We start from the raw sequence: 11,721 nt of genomic DNA, 5'->3' as shown, positions 1-11,721 counted from the left end.
TCTCTCCCTTTCTAAAAAGACAGCCGGCGCATTGATTGTCGAGTTGAGGTAGGTTTTCTCGTTTCTCAAACATTTGTTACACATAAGTAGAGTAAGTTATTCTTCTAGCACCTGAAGATGGCCATTTATATGTCCGAAACTAGTAGAGTAGGCCTTACCCTTTGAAGGTCGAAATAAAGTATTGTGGAGACGACTGCGTGTCATTCCTTTCCTTTTGAACTTAATAAATATTTTGTGGAGATCGACTTTGAGTTTTGTTTTCACTTAAATCAAAATCGGTTGGAATAGATGACTTGAATATCACCCTTATAAACTACTGTTGTCCCACAATATTACCCTTCTTAACACACAGTAGTATAAATTCTTGTTTAAAGAAATCGTACTTTCCAAAAAATTGGAAACACGGTAAGGTTATTCCTCTGCCAAAGAAAAATAATCCAACAGTAATAAGTGACTTGAGGTCGATATCAATACCACCAGTATATTCAAAAATTCTTGAAAAAGCGATGTATTACCAAATAGCTGAGTTTGTGACAACTTGTGGTGTAATACCCCCTAAGCAATCTGATTTTCGTAAAAGTTACTCGTGTACTACCGCGTTATCTGATATAGTGGACGACATTGTTGATGCTCAGGATAAAAATTTAGCTACTGTTCTCATACTGCTCGATTATACTAGAGCATTCGACATGATAGATCATAAAACTATGATTGCAATTTTAAAGTTAATAGGGTTTGGAGAAAGAGCATTGTCTCTTCTCGCATCTTTCCTTGTTGATAGACATCAAACAGTTCAAATAGGTGATAAGGTCTCTGAAAACTTACACAGTTTTGAGTAGAGTGCCGTAGGGGAGCATCTTAGGACCTCTTTTGTACAGCATTTATACTTTTAATTTTACAAATACCCTTTCTTTCTGTAAATATCATTTGTGTGCTGATGATGATCAAATATAAAGGGTAATTCAAATTCGACCCTCACCATTAGGATTCCAGAAACCATAAGAGACACGAGAAAGTTTAAATTGGGGAAAGTTGTGCAATTTAAATCTTAACCAATCACACATTTGGGCGATAATTGATACCACTATACTAAGTTTACGTGGCTGTATCCGACTAAAAGCACTACTGCAAGAGAAACCATTGAATGCTTTGTAAGACAGCAAAAGACGTTTGGTAATCCCTGTAGGATTGTGACTGACAAGGGAACAGCATTTACTGCAAATGAATTTTAAGATTATTGCCAAGGGGAAGGCATTAAGCATGTAACAATCACCACAGGAGTTCCGCGAGGAAATGGACAAATTGAACGCGTTCATCGAACTGTTATACCCGTACTTACCAAGCTTAGTGTTGAAGATCCAACAAAATGGTATAAATACCTTGATCGAGTCCAGAGAGCTTTAAATTCTACTTATCAACACAGTATTGATTTGACGCCTTTTAAAGTGCTAATAGGAGTGAAGATGAAACGAAAAGAGGACATTTTGATTAATCAACTTATAGAAGAAGAAATCAAAAAAGAATTTTGTGAAGATAGAGAGAAGTTAAGAAAACATAGTAAAGAATCTATTGAAGGTTCAAGAAGAAAATCGAAAAGGATATAATTTACGACGGATTAAACCAAGAGGTTATAAAGAAGGAGACCTAGTCGCTATTAAGAGGACTCAGTTTGGTGGTGGGCTCCAAGTCCATACAAAGTTTTTAGGTCCTTATGAAGTAGTGAAACTTAAAGATAACGAGATGTACGACGTAGTGAAAGTGGGGTGTCACGAGGGACCTAACCGAACATCCACTTGCGCAGAGTTTATGAAACCGTGATATTTTTGTGAGTACCTACGAATCGGAGTCGGATATAATATACAATAATTGTATGTGAATTGGCAACAGTGTTGTAGCTGTCTTTTAGTCAAGTGTGACGGTAAAGTGACAATAGACAGTTATCACTTTTGGCGGCTCTCTCTTATTAGGTCTAGATTAGATTAGTTCAGTTGTTGTTAATTGCTTAAATTCACATGTTAATTGTACTATTATTTTTCACTGCACTTAACTAAATTAAACTTAGTTAATTCAGAAAGAAGTAGTAGTCCATATTCTTTCAGTGGAGTCGCCAGAGTACGAAAGGAAGGAAATGACAAACAGTCTTCTCCACAATACTTTATTATGACCTTAGATGGTAAGGTCTGCTCAACAAGTTTCGGTCACATAAATGACCATCTTCAGGAGCTTAAATCTGTCGATCAATGTGACTACTGTCTTTTTACAAGGGGAGAGACAGAGAGACCCATGTTATAACGAATTAGTGACTATAACATAGTTAAGTAGGTGAACAAAGCTCATTATGGAGAAAACTAACTATAGCACATTAAATTAAAATTAAAACTTAAACTAGACCCATTTAGGGCTGGGTGAGACCCTAGGGGGAAAAAAAGATCTTAAAACTCGTGCACCATCCACTGAAGAGGCGATCAAACGTTTGATCGCCAAATGAAATTTGTTCAATATGTGCACAAACTAAAATAACAAGGTTGCCATTTAATATGAAGTCAGGAAAAGTAACAAAAAGACCACTAGAGTTACTACACACAGATGTTTGTGGACCAATTACACCAAAAACTTATGATAACAAAAGTTACTTTGTTACTTTTCTAGATGATTTTACTCATTTTACCATGATATACTTAATTGAAAAAAAAAGTGAGGTATTTTATTGTTTTAAAAAAATTGAGGCCTTGGTTACAAATCTGTTAGGCTGCAAGATTGGTTCACTTCGTTGTGATAATGGTGGTGAGTATTGCTTTAATGATTTTAAAAATTTTTGTGAAGCTCGAGGAATCCATCTTAACTATACAGTACCTTATAATCCTCAGCTCAATGGATGTGCTGAGCGATTAAATAGAACTCTACTTGAGAAAGGGAGAGCTATGTTATTACAGTCAGGCTTATCTAAAGATATGTGGGGTGAAGCATTGTTGTGTGCTACCTACTTGACTAATCGAAGTCCAACAGTTGTTTTAAAAACTGTAACTCCTGCTGAAATGTTTTATCAAAAAAAAAACAAATATTAAAAATATAAAGACTTTTGGATGTATTGCTTACAGTCATATACCAAAAGAAAAGCAAGGTAGAAAATTTGATGTAAGAGGTGAAATAAAAATAATGGTAGGATATTCAGATAATGGTTATCGTCTATGGGATCCTGTAAATAAAAATATAACTTTAGCCAGAAATGTTACTTTTGATGGAGTCATAACATAAAAAACTTGAACAATGATACAATTACTTTTATAAATAAAGTGTGTGACTCAAATGAAAGATTTGATCTTCAAGAAAACTTAGAATTGGATAAAGAAAAAGATGATAAGATTGGTGAAACACATGATTATGAAGAACCTCAAAATGGTGAGGAATCAGACAGTGATAATGGGATTAATGACAATAAAAGTTTAAAGTAATAGATTAAGACGAAGACCAAATTATTTAAATGATTATGTTGATCATGAAGATATTGAACATATGGCTTTAAATGCAACATTATTTGTGGATGAAGTACCCAGAAATTACAGTGAGATTGAAGAAAGGTCAGATCGAGTCTTTTGGCTCAATGCCATTGAAGAGGAGATTGAATCCCTAAATCGTAATAAAACATGGACATATAGCAAAAATTCACCACATAAGAAACTAATAAACTGCAAGTGGGTGTTTAGAATTAAAAGGGATGAACAAGGAAATATATTAAAATATAAGGCAAGACTAGTAGCACGTGGTTTCTTGCAACAAGAGGGCTTTGACTATAATGAGACTTATGCACCAGTTGCAAGATTAACAACGTTAAGGACTTTGCTTGCTGTTTCAAATTTTAAGCATTATCACATAGAGCAACTTGATGTAAAGTCTGCATTTTTGCACGGGGAAATTGAAGAGGAAATATATATGTCGATACCTGAAGGATTCCAAAATGCAGGGAAAGTTTGCAGATTAAATAAGGCTCTATATGGTCTTAAGCCTGCACCTTTTTGCTGGAACAAAATGAATGAATTTGATTGTTTCATCAGAAGTGAACAATTTATAAAGTCTAATAGTGATCCATGTCTTTATCTGAAGAAACTTAGTGAATCAAACATCTATTTGCTGTTATATGTTGATGATATAATAATTGTCAGTGATAACAAAAGAGAGATAAATGTGATTATCTCTGTGTGTGTTATTTAAAAGTAAAATTACAGAACAAGTTTGAGATACAAATTATGGGAAAACTAAAGAATTTCTTGGGAATAAATATTAAATTTGATGAAAAAGGTATGTGTTTATGTCAGAAAAGTTATATTGAGTCCATTTTACGTCGTTTTAATATGAGTAACTGCAAACCAATGAAAACACCAATGGAAGTTGGAGGTTTTGAGATTAATGAGTGTACTGATACTGAAAATCAGTCAAGTGAAGAGAACTGGCCTATACGACAATTAATAGGTTCTTTAATGTATTTGATGTTGGCGACTAGGCCAGATATTTGTTTTGCAGTAAACTTGTGTAGTAGATTTCAATCAAAACCTTCACAACTACTTTGGCAAAAACTGAAAAGAATCTTGAGATATCTCCAAGGAACGGTAGAATATAAGTTATTTTATCCAAATGATGATAATAATCTGCTAGTTGGCTATGCAGATGCAGATTGGGCAGGTGATCTAGAAGGAAGAAAATCCACAACTGGATATCTATTCAAGATTTTTGGTTGTGTAGTATCTTGGACAACAAGAAAACAGTCAACTGTGGCGTTGTCATCTACTGAGGCAGAGTTTGTAGCATTGTGTGAAGCTGCAAAAGAAGGAGTATGGTTGGTAAGTTTATTGGAGGATTTGAGTTTCCAAAAGACGGACCAATCTTGCATGCGACTGACAACCAAGTTTGAACATAAAAGGCTAAAACATGTAGATGTAAAGTTTAACTATATTAAAGACTTGATCACTGATAATGTACTTAAGGTCATGTATGTAGACACAAATAATCAGGTTGTTGATGTATTAACAAAAAGTTTATCATGTAACTTGTTTTCTAAACATGTTTTAAACATGAATGTATTCTGATTTGGTTTGTTTTAATTATTGTATTGAGGGGAAGTGTTGATTGTATGTGAATTGGCAACAATGTTGTAGCTGTCTTTTAGTGAAGTGTGACGGTAAAGTGACAATAGACAGTTATGACTTTTGGCGGCTCTCTCTTATTAGGTCTAGATTAGATTAGTTCAGTTGTTGTTAATTGCTTTTATTCACATGTTAATTGTACTATTACTTTTCACTGCACTTAACTAAATTAAACTTGGTCAATTCACTTTTTACTTAGTTTGGTTCCACACGCAAACTTTACAATAAAAGGTTGATTCTTCGATATAAATCGGAACTGGGAAGACACAAAAAGTTAATTTTGCTGTAGGATATTAATCAGTTGGAAAATAAATTGTACGTTTGATAGATATTAATGACTGATTGCTGGTCTGGTTCAATTCCAATGTCAACTTCTGCACAGTTACTCAGTTCGCCATGCGTAGGTTGATATTTAAAGAAATGACAATTTTTCAAATACATCACCATATAGTCGGACATTAAATAAAAATTATGAGGCCAGATATTGCGGATAGGAAAAAGCTGCATATGACATAACAGCAAATCGAAATAGAAAATAAAACTACCCAAAACCCCGCGCCCCAACCTTTAGTTTATTAGAAAAATAAATAAGAATTTCAGCGTTCCCCTGTACGACTTTTTAAGCATCTCGCTTCACCGGGAGAATATCTGAAACAAAGAAAATAATATTACGACAAGAACATAAAAAACGTCAACGTGTTTTAATTGATTTCAGCTAAATACCTAAAAAAAAATCAAAAACTGTTCATTACATCCGGAGATTTCCGACAAAAACCGAAAAAGTCAAATTTCTATTTGTTTTGTACCACTTTATTAATGATTATTTTGGAATTTACTTCGGATGTAATAAAAAATTTTAAATTTTTTTTACCAAATTATTTAGTAATAAAATGCTCAACGTTGCCTCCATTTAAATAAAGCTCTATCAACAATAGTTTCTGAGATGGCAATGCTAATGCATCGAATTTGTAAGTTTTAGAATTAAATGTAGAATTTAAAATGTATTAAAAAATGTGGTTCTATTTAAAAATACCAATATTTTATCTGCCACGAATTTATGCACCACCCTGCATAGTCAAAACAAGTCAAAACAATGCATAGTCAAAACAAAAAAAATTGCCCAGCTTAAATTAAAACTGACATTATCACATAGCTTATAAAAAACAAAGATCACAAAACGGTGCGCGCTAGATGTAACAAGTCTTCCTGATTAATCAATCAATGAGTAAATTCAAAAATTCAATAATATACAGGGTGTTACATTAGAAAACAAAGAAAATTTGGACTGTCACAGCTTTACAAGATACTTTTTGTAGCTACCCAAATAGTTTACTCTAATAAAAATAATCAAATCACCTTTATTGTTAATTCCTGTCTATCTGATATATTATTTATAGAAAGGGAATAGCTTGAATAATCAAATTATCTAAAAATTCAGAAGAATTTACTTGGTTTTAAAAACACTGCTAGTTAGTTAACTAACATTAAAACTTGCTCTTTTATGCACTGTTCTAATGTAGTACTTCTTAGTGGGTAATTTGAGTCTAATTTGAGTTTAAGTCAATTTCTTTATAAAAGTTATGCTTTCTCACCCACATGATAAAGTAGTGAAGTATTCAGCATATACGAGATACAGATCTGTAAGATAGGCCTAATTTGCTACTTGAAGTATACTTAAAAAATACCAGACGAGAAAAATGTGTATTAATGATGCATCAGCAGGGTTAAATACCTAGGAAGTTTGAAATTCGCATTGTAATCTTACTTAGACCAGCAGGCTCTATGTCCTTCAAAAAATATACATTTACTTGATTTTAGTGTATAATTTTCAACTATTATTGAAGTATTGTATTAAAATTAAAAATATAACTATTTTAACTGCATGGGAATCTGTTTGACATAACAAAATAAAACCAAAAGCAAAGTGACAAATTCGAACTTTAGTTGACATAACAACAGATTAAACATGGCTTAATCAGCTAAATTTGTTTCCTCAAATTGAAATAATGCACAATATGCACTTAAAACTTTTTATATTATTTTTTACATTGAATAGTAGAAACTAGAAATCTATTTTCACAGAATGTACGCACTACTTCCCATCTGAGACATACCATATTTATAGAAAATGGTAAGCTCAAATAATCAAAATATCAAAAAATTGAATTTCATTAAGTATTGGATTGTTAAAAAAAACATTGCAGCTGCACAAATACAGGGTGTTACAAATTAGATGCATTAGCATTGCTATCTCAGAAAGTATAGTTGATCGAGCTTTAGTTAAATGGAGGCAAAGTTGCGCATTTTAATGCTAAATAATCTGGTAAAAAATAATTTTAAAAAATTTCATTACATCCGGAGATATCCAACAAAAACAATTAATCAAATTTCTATTTTATTTTTTTACCACTTTATTATTGATTATTTTGGAAATTCATTTTATTCAATCAATTGCACCTTCTGGAGGCATTAATTTATGCTATTTAAGAAAATAATGTTTGTATTTAGATACAACGTTTCGTCTTATAGATACCATCATCAACTTAATATTTTAAAATACGGACTGGGACTTTTGATTTCGTTTTTTTAGTAGCTACCAACCTACCAAAAATAATGATGTGCCACACTTGTCAAAAAATTATACCTAGTGTACTTAGGTAGGTATTTGTTTTTTTTTTCAAATATGCATTTGAAATTCATGTTATCATAATTAGTAAATAATTTAGTTTGATATGATTAAGTTGTTTCATCAAAACTCAACCTCGAATTCAAACATGTGAGTATCCGAAAAATAAATAACTAACCAAAAACATATTTTTTTGTAAATGAAAAGTACCATAAGAAACTCTCTCTCTTTTTCGAAGGAGCAATGAACCTAATTATTAAATTATATAAAACTAAATTATCTACTCGTTATGACAACATATCAATTTCAATTGCTTAATTTTTTTAAAAATCTTAAAATACCAAATACATAATACGAGTAGGTACACTAGGTATATTTTTTTGAAGTGTGACACATTATTAGTTTCAGAAGGTCTGTGGCTATTGAAAAATGAAATAAAAAGTTGAGGTCCGTATTTGAAAATTTGAAGTTGATGTTGGTATTTAAAAAAAGAAATGTCGGAGCTAAAACCTAAAACTATTTTCTTGAAGAGCATAAAAAAGCGCCCCCGGAAGGTGCCATTGATTAAAGTGGTAAAAAAATAAACCAGAAATTTGAGTTTTCCGGTTTTTGTCGGATATCTCCGGATGTAATAAAACTTTTTTGAATTTTTTTTACCAAATTATTTATCAATAAAATGCGCAACTTTGCCTCCATTTAACTAAATCTCTATCAACTATACTTTCTGATAGCAATGCCAATGCATTGAGTTTGTACACCCTGTATGTTTGCTTTACAATTATTGTACTAGATAAGCAAATGTTGTATCATGTAAGTAACTTCGTAGCCATCATTTGATCTGAAGAATTGACACTTATATGAATTAGATTATTACTGTTCCTTCAAACATGTATTTAGATAACACTACATACAGTGCTTTTGTAACATGCGTAACTAAGTTCAATAAAATTAAAAAGACTACCTTTTCACAAAAATTCTCGGACCCCTATGTTTCTAATTTTATTAACCGCTGCTTGTGTTGTATGAATTGAAATTATACAGGGCCCAAAAACTGGGTATTTAAAATATTTTTAATCTTTCAAATGGCAACACTTCTTTATTATTCTATAATTTGGATTCTAGAAACAACCAATCCTAAGTATTGTTCTATGCAACTTGTACCACAATTGTCCTGTAAATATTGATAATTTGAAACCAATAATTTTCCAAAAGTCAGATTAACATCTTCAAAAATTATGTATGACATTTAAAAAAAAATGTAAAAAGATAATAAACCGTCTTGGTTATTGTAACAGTCCATAGAGTTCATTTTGAATAGCTGATTTTAATTTTTTTCAATTTTTTTACGTAAAAGTTTTGGGACTTATAATTTTGAAAAGTGTATTTGACATTTGTTTAAAAACAATTGAATATCAGTATGGACTATGTTGCATGAAATATGTTAAGAATTGTTTGTAGAATCCAAAACATCCTATAAAAACAAGGTTCCAAGTGTTTTTCGAAAAAGTACAGCCCTTTTTATTGAGTGGGTGTACCAGTTGAGAAATTTAGTTCAAGTATTAGTATTCACTGTAAAAATTGAAGGTGATTATAAATGATAAGTATATGTAGGTTATTACATAACATATAGACTGACAAGTGCCAGTACATAAATAGTAAATATTAAATAAAAAGTTGTAGCTTGTAGCTGCAATCCTTTTTCTTTAAGCTGGAACCCAAAACAAAAACAAAAAAGTTAATAAAATAATGTACAGGGTGATTGATTGAATTTTGACCACCCCCTTAACTTTCTTAATTTTGATTTTAGCAAAAAACGTTAAATACAAAACCAGTAGATATTTAGGTCTACTTTATTTTTAGATAAACAGTTATTATACAGGGTGTCCCAAATTTGAGTAATAAACCAAACTTATGTTTTTTTAAATACGATGACCAACTTTTTATTCAATATTTGAATTCTACATCAAATTCTAGGCCTAATTGATGTAAAATGTCTGTATCGATATTCAACTGTTTCCGCAGCAGCGTCGTTGATTGGTTGAATTTTGACCACCCCCTTAACTTCTTTAATTTTGATTTTAGCAAAAAACGTTAAATACAAAACTAGAAGATATTTAGGTCTACTTTATTCTTAGATAAACAGTTATTATACAGGGTGTCCCAAATTTGAGTAACAAACCAAACTTATGTTTTTTTAAATACGATGACCAACTTTTTATCCGATATTTGCATTCTACGTCAAATTTTAGGAATTGATGTAAAATGTCTGTATCGATACTCAACTGCTTCCGCAGCATCTGTTACTTTAACAATGTTTCCTCGACTATGTGATTAAAGTTTAATTTAGTTACTCAAATTTGGGGCAGCCTGTATAATAACTATTTATATAAGAGTAAAAGTAGACCCAAATATCTATAACTGTTGCTACAACTAGTTTTTTTACTAAAATCAAAAATACGGAAGTTAAGGGGGTGGTTAAATTTCAATCAATCAAGGACTCTGCTGCGAAAACATTTGAATATCAATACAGACATTTTACATCAATTAGGCCTAGAATTTGATGTAGAATTCAAATATCGTATAAAAAGTTGGTCATCGTATTTAAAAAAACATAAGTTTGGTTTATTACTCAAATTTGGGACACCCTGTATAATAACTGTTTATCTAAAAATAAAGTAGACCTAAATATCTACTAGTTTTGTATTTAACGTTTTTTGCTAAAATCAAAATTAAGAAAGTTAAGGGGGTGGTCAAAATTCAATCAATCACCCTGTACCTAAAAACTATCACTTTTGTGATAATATTTATCTGTCAATGCCAGGTTAACCAAACTGCAGTTCCAAAAAGGGCAAAAAGATTTAATTTTAGTATTAGCCATAAAAAAATTTTAGTTTTTAAGTGAATTCAGTTATTACTAACACTAAAAATTAATTATTTTTTTTACAAACTCTTTGGGTCATAAGCATTGATTCTATTCTTAGTCCTAATATTAATACTATTACTAAAATTAAATTTTGTTTTATAAACTAGGCTTAAGTCCCTTCCATTTCATCAAATTTATGCAGTACTTACTTTACAAAGACATTGTATAATACATATTAACTTAATGTTGAGCAATGTCGTTTACTAAAGTGTACAATGATAATTATTAAACATAAAACAATTATGAAAACTGCATTGGTTTTCATTTGAATGTTAATTTAAGTAGAATCAATGTACTGACCTTAAACCTTGCTTTTTTATTCACTGTTCTAATGTAAGTACTTAGTTGATCCCATTGCACACCATTTCACTCTTCAACTTGATTGATATGTTGCAATCTTCTTAGTGGGTAATTTGTTCTTCGCTTAGGTCAATTTCTTCATAAAAGTTATATTTTCTCATCCACATGGAAAAGTAGTGAAGTATTCAGCATATACAGGATACAGATCTGTGAAATAGGCCCAATTTGTTAGTTGAACCACCCTTAAAAAATTGTCAGACTAGACAAATTTTTAGTAACGTATACAAGGGATGCATCAGCAAAGATTATTCAGGTTAGGTATGAAATTGCCTAATTGTCATTGTAATCTTACCTGGGCTAGCAGGCGTTGTGTGCATTATGACCATTGAAAAATATACATTTACTTGAATTCAGTGTATAATCTTCACCAATTATTAGACTATTGTAATAAAAATACAATTATTTTAGCTGCATGTTAATTTTTCTGACACAACACACAACAAAACAAAAACAAAAGCTAAGTGACAAGTTGGCATTTGACATCACAACAGATCCAAGTTGGCCTATCAGCGGAACTTGTTTTCTCAATGCGATACGCCGGGTGACGTCACAGTGGATGCTCGGGTGCACAATATGCACTTAATACCCAAGGAATTACAGGCGTTGTTCGTGGTTTGGTATTACTATTTGATAGTCCATCTTCACAGAGTGGAGACATTACATTCTTCTGAGAT

General features: G+C 31.4%; 1 long non-coding RNA gene across 1 annotated transcript; it reads right to left on the bottom strand.

The window, feature by feature from the left end:
- Positions 1–2,141: 2,141 nt before the first annotated feature.
- On the bottom strand, positions 2,142–11,476 carry LOC145737079 (uncharacterized). Its single transcript, XR_014180211.1, has 3 exons — positions 11,340–11,476; positions 10,988–11,194; positions 2,142–5,786 (listed from the first exon to the last, which is right to left on the bottom strand). It is a non-coding gene; the product is annotated as an uncharacterized LOC145737079 (long non-coding RNA).
- Between the last annotated feature and the right edge of the window lie 245 nt (positions 11,477–11,721).

This window comes from Ips typographus, linkage group LG13, assembly GCF_016097725.1.
Source record: "Ips typographus isolate SLU linkage group LG13, UJ_Ityp_2.0, whole genome shotgun sequence".
Taxonomy (NCBI): domain Eukaryota; kingdom Metazoa; phylum Arthropoda; class Insecta; order Coleoptera; family Curculionidae; genus Ips; species Ips typographus.
The sequence above is the reverse complement of the archived record's forward strand: the minus strand, read 5'-3'. Positions and strand labels throughout refer to the sequence as shown.